The sequence below is a fragment of the Zingiber officinale genome, chromosome 1B, assembly GCF_018446385.1.
Source record: "Zingiber officinale cultivar Zhangliang chromosome 1B, Zo_v1.1, whole genome shotgun sequence".
NCBI lineage: Eukaryota > Viridiplantae > Streptophyta > Magnoliopsida > Zingiberales > Zingiberaceae > Zingiber > Zingiber officinale.
Window position 1 is genome coordinate 76,847,809 of NC_055986.1, and position 5,476 is coordinate 76,853,284.

Below are 5,476 nucleotides of genomic sequence, written 5' to 3' on the forward strand. Positions count from 1 at the left end.
TACTATATATTCTAAATATGTTCCTAGTCAATTGGGCCACCTAATAAATAAGGATAAAAGGCTGCTTGAGCTAGAAACTAGCATCTGTGATGTAGTGTATGATGTTTCATTGGTAAGGACATAGAGATATTCAAACATACAGATGGGTAATCATATGATAAGTTCATTGAACATTCCTCACACAGACTTTCCAAGTGGTTATCATTTATCGAGTGGATAAGTCTTTGGTGGTGATTGTACACTAGTAGTCCTTATAACCCGAGATAATACTGAGACTCTATTTGCTGAGGCTGCACTTTGACTCATTTACTGACTCTATTAGGGTCATCAGGTAGTGAGATTGGGTGTAGTAACGAAACATAAAGGAGTTAGTGTATTGTAGTCAGGGATTCATCACATGCCCACAGGTGTGAATATCCTATGTAATATATTATTTTTATAGCATATAAAGTCTCTGATCAGAGCTGTAAGGTGTACTTTAAAAAAGGAGTTTCCTAGTTACATATGCGATATCACTATAAGATATATCATATGGTTGTCAAATCATTATATAATCCTCGATATATCAATGATTGTATATTTGACCAGGATATATGAGATGAAGAGACCGGACTATATGTTAACCATAATCGACTAGTTCTTACCGGCACTATTCAGTGATACCTAGGGAATCATGAGGCTGTGCTACTTGACACTCTTACCATGATTCATTCGGTGTTAATCATAATTAGTTCTGACATCCTATAATTAAGTAGTTGATCATAGGATGAGGCTATTAAGGGTATGTCCGAATAAAAGACAAGTATTGTCATGAATCATAAAGAGTTGTAAACCCACGACTAGCTGTATCCCTGAACAATTAAGGGTCACACAAGTATTGGTTTCCCTATTTTTCGTTGAGAAAGTCAAATTCAAGCAGTTGAATTTGACAAATAAAGTTTGATGTGATCAAACTGTGTATTGATAAATAAAGTTTGATATGATCAAATGTTAAAATGACATCTAGTCAATGAAAATAAGGAGAGTGGAAGAGTTCCACACAAAGTCTATAAATTAAATTTATATTATTATAATAGCGAGCAAGTGTGTTTGTCACATCAACGATATTGGATCGTTGATATGATTACAATAGACTCGCAGTATTAGGTTTTAAAAAAGTTCTAAAAATCTAATAGATAAAGATGGAAAATATATGGGACCTTGAAAGTTTAAGCCCAAAAGAAAATGCAATTACAATTAAAATTGCATCATGAGAAAATAAAAAAATAATAAAAAAGATTTCATGGTCAATGTAACATGAGAAAAAGAATTTTTTTTTTTCCATTTTCCCACTCTCCATGTTATCTTTTTCCCCCACTCATTCTCTCCACTCACTCTATGTTTTTTTTTTGGCTTGCTCTTTAAGAAATTAAAATTAAGAGCTTTCACTACTAGAAATATAACATATTACGACACTTTCTTCATGACATTTAATTTTAAATGTCACTATAAATATTTTTTAATGATATTTATCAAAAAGGATTATTTTAAATATAAAAATATCATTTTAGACAATATATAGTGACAGATTTCATCAATGTCACCATATATCATCCTAATAATAACTTAATAATTAAGCCATCTTTTTGTTTTTGCCCTAACCTAACGCTAAGCCCTCACACTTCCCTCACGCACCGATTGATTTCCTTCTTCTTCTCTGTTCTCGCTATCTCGCCGCTCACCCACGCTCAAGTGCCGCTCCTCTCCCTTTCTCTTCCCTAATCTGCTCTCGTCGTTGCTGCTTCTCTCCCTTGCTCCTCCCTAATCTACTCTCGTCATCGCCGCTCCTCTCCCTTTCTCCCCCCTAATCTGCTCTCGTCGTTGCCGCTCCTCTCCCTTTTTCCTCCCTAATCTGCTCTTGCACTCACACATACCTGTGCCACCACCGACCTCCATCGTGTGTCGCCACCACGATTCCTCCATAGCACCGCCTACACGCCGTGATTCTGCCTGTCTCCTCCCAAACCCATTCTCGTCATCGCGGCTCCCTAATATGCTCTCACTGTGATTTGTAAATTTTTTTTTTATGTTGTGGATTGGAAGTGTTGTTTTGTTTATGCTCCTAACTCATTTCTTATTCATTTCTTGTTTTTTTTAGGTTGTGGATTGGAAGTTTTGATAGTCACCTTGCTCCTTTCTACAGAATCAAACAGGTATATATAATAATAGTTTTTAAGTTTCAGTCCATATCTAACAAGCTTCACTTGTATGTGTGGTTGGTTTATTTTCTTTGAATTTTGATGGATATGTTTCTTTCTTATGTAATTTCTTATGTAACGTGTTCAATGTTAGTGAGTGTTATGAGATCTAGGGATTCTTTAGTTTGCTCCACTTGGCTAATGATGTCAACTATGCCCCTGCTCATCACCTAAAGGTACACTTCATTACCAAATTCACCCTTATATCTTGTGCTTTGCACAAAACATAACTAGCTTAAAGACATCCTTTGGAAGGTTTGACAATAGAGCCATGGAGTGGTTGTATTGCTTGTAGTTGTAATCATAATTTAGTTTCTTTGCACAAGAAGAGTACAAATGTTTGATCTTGTAAGACTTTTAGAGATTCTTAATTTCTTCAACTTGATCACCTCTACATCTCATGTTTATTCTCAATACTTCTACTTCTCAACATCAAGCTCAACCTAGAGGTGTTAGTTCTATGAAATTACCTTATTATTATGGCTGAGTTGGAGACTTCTACTAAGTTACTTTTCTACTCATCCTAAATTAGAAAAATAGTTCAACTATATCCTTGGATAAAAAACATCATCTTCCAATTAACTTGAGTTGTTAGTTTTGTTCAAATATTCCTACAAGCATTCAACTTCAATAGGGTCAAGTTGGTTTTCTTTTAGACCATTATTATCAAGTTGGGTGAAATCATGGAACCTATATCTTGTTAATATTGAAGAAAGACATAAAGCAATGACAACTAAGTACTAGGTAGAAGATTTCAAGTGTATATGATTTTAAGGCTTTATATGATGTGGTGTCCATAGTAAATTTTAAGGTTTTATAGTTCATTTTCGTTAGACACCACTTTAGTCCATTATTTAGTCATCTACTTTTTTTTTTCGGAAAATAGATACATGATGTATAAATATACTTTGAGAGGCAAGAAACTCTCAAAGAAAATTGTCAAAACATACAAAATTATGGGAGTTGATTCCTCAACAGTTGAGGTAAAACTCCACACTCACTTGCATGCAACATGAGAGCATGCAAGATACCAGCCATCATCACAACAAAATAACCAACGTGCAAACACAATTCCAACATGCGGATTTGTGTTCACACTTACACCTCACCAAAGAGATGAAAGAGCTCAAGTAGAATAATATATGAGACTAGTTACTTTTTGGATCATATAAAAATCAAAGGTATGTATTTTATTTATTTAGAATATAATGTTACTAGACTTTTATTTTATGTATTATGTGTAATTTAATATATTAGGAAAGAAGTGAAAATAATAAAAATGCTAGAAAGCAAAGGATAATGACCATGGGAAGGACATCTTTTTCTCAAATGCAACAAACATTGGTAGATCTTTTTATCATATTATAATTTTATGTACATTTGATTATAGAAATTAGTAGCCAAATATATTTTCAGAAAAAAAAGGGACATCCTCCAACACGAGTTGAATTATTTCATGTCTGTTTTACTCATGCTAATGGAAGTCCCTCAAGTAATATTGTAAAAGAAAGATTGGTAAGATACTTTATACTCTTCATTTATTTTATTTTAAAGTATTTTTTAATTATCATTATGTATTAACTAAGTATTAACATGTCTTGAAGGCTGCAATGAAAGAACTAGAAAATCAACTTCCTGAAGATTACAATGATCAAGTGAGCCCGAATGATATATTTGCTCAAATCATGAGACCAGATAGACCTGGTCGAGTACGTATGCTTGGTGATGGTATTAGCCCATCTGATTTATGGGGAGTAGTTTCTAGTCGTGGCACATGCAATCGACTAGTTATGGAACAGAATGCAAAGTTAGAACAGATGAATAAACAAATCAAAAAGCAAGGTCAACATATTACAATGTTAGAAACAAAGATTTCTGAACAATCAAGCACAAATCCACTTTCAAATTGTAATAATAGTCAACACACTTCATCGAGTAGTAATCCACAAGGTTCTATTCCATCTCATCCAACCTTACGGGTAAGATTTTTTTAATTTCTATTTTATTATATATTCCACACATCTTGAAAAATTTTTGCTATATTTTTCACTTTCATGTAGATTGGAAGTTCTGTCTTGATCAAAAGTTTATTTAATTCAATAAAAATTGTGGCAAAAGGAGTGCTCCTCAATATGAATCCAAATAATATAGTAGGGAGACAAAAAACTAGGACCAAATTGGTGTGAAGTACAAGTACTAGTCGTCCTAGAACCCGAAGAAAATTTAATTAGACCTTATAATCTTTTATAAAGGTTTGAGGATACACTTGGAGGACTGATAGCTTGGCCTTATCATTTGGTATGATTTAAAGATTTTAGTGAAATATTATTAATTTTTTATATTTATCATGTTATTAAAATTTTAAATAAATATAAAATATATTTGCAGTTGGCAATAAGCAAAGATTTCTATTAGTGCATATAGAATAATACTTTATATGCTTCTCGTTTGGTATAATTTTTAATCTTTTAAATTATGTTTATTAGGTTTATATTTTCATTGTTTAATTTACTTATACAAATTTATTGATTATATTTGTAGGTGACAGGTACTTGGATTTTTCATATAATGGTTGTAGATGGTTGATAGTAAATTAGTTGGGTTTTTATTTTATAAGACTTTGTTAGTTTTAAAACTCAATGATTTGTTAGTATTTAGTTAGCATTGGATTCAATACTTTTACATTAGTATTGCATTTGTATTTTTGTGATGATGGGATGAATTGTGATGATATGGTGAATGAATTGGATATTTTGGATGTAAAACGTTTCTATTCTTATTGTGGTGAATTGTGATGATGGTTAAATTATGATGATGTGTAATTTTTTCTATTATGTAATGAATGTTTTGTATTCTGAATAAATATTAATAATTTATTGTGGTGTATTCTAAATGTTTCTATTTAATGTGTTTATAAAATATTATAATTGACATTTAATAATGTCATTATAGATTATATAAGATAACAGTTTAAAATACCCTTATAAATTATCACTACTAACATATTTTATTGTCCTTATATAAAAATTTAAAATATTTATAATTGTCAATATAAATTAGTTTAAGTGACATTTATATTTGTCCTTATTTAGATAATAAAAAGACATGCATAAATGTCCATGAAATATTTTTTCGTGACATTTTCGATTGTCATTATATTCCTATATTTAAATACTTTTGTAGTTAGCATAAATATTTTATAATGACATTATACAAATGTCAGGAATACTAGAGGGTCT

The 5,476-nt window shown here is 31.4% G+C and overlaps 1 long non-coding RNA gene across 1 annotated transcript; it reads left to right on the top strand.

Annotated features, from left to right (window-relative positions):
• Nucleotides 1–3,647: 3,647 nt before the first annotated feature.
• On the top strand, nt 3,648–3,899 carry LOC121972434. The gene is made up of 2 exons (XR_006109344.1): nt 3,648–3,752; nt 3,842–3,899. It is a non-coding gene; the product is annotated as an uncharacterized LOC121972434 (long non-coding RNA).
• Nucleotides 3,900–5,476: the final 1,577 nt, after the last annotated feature.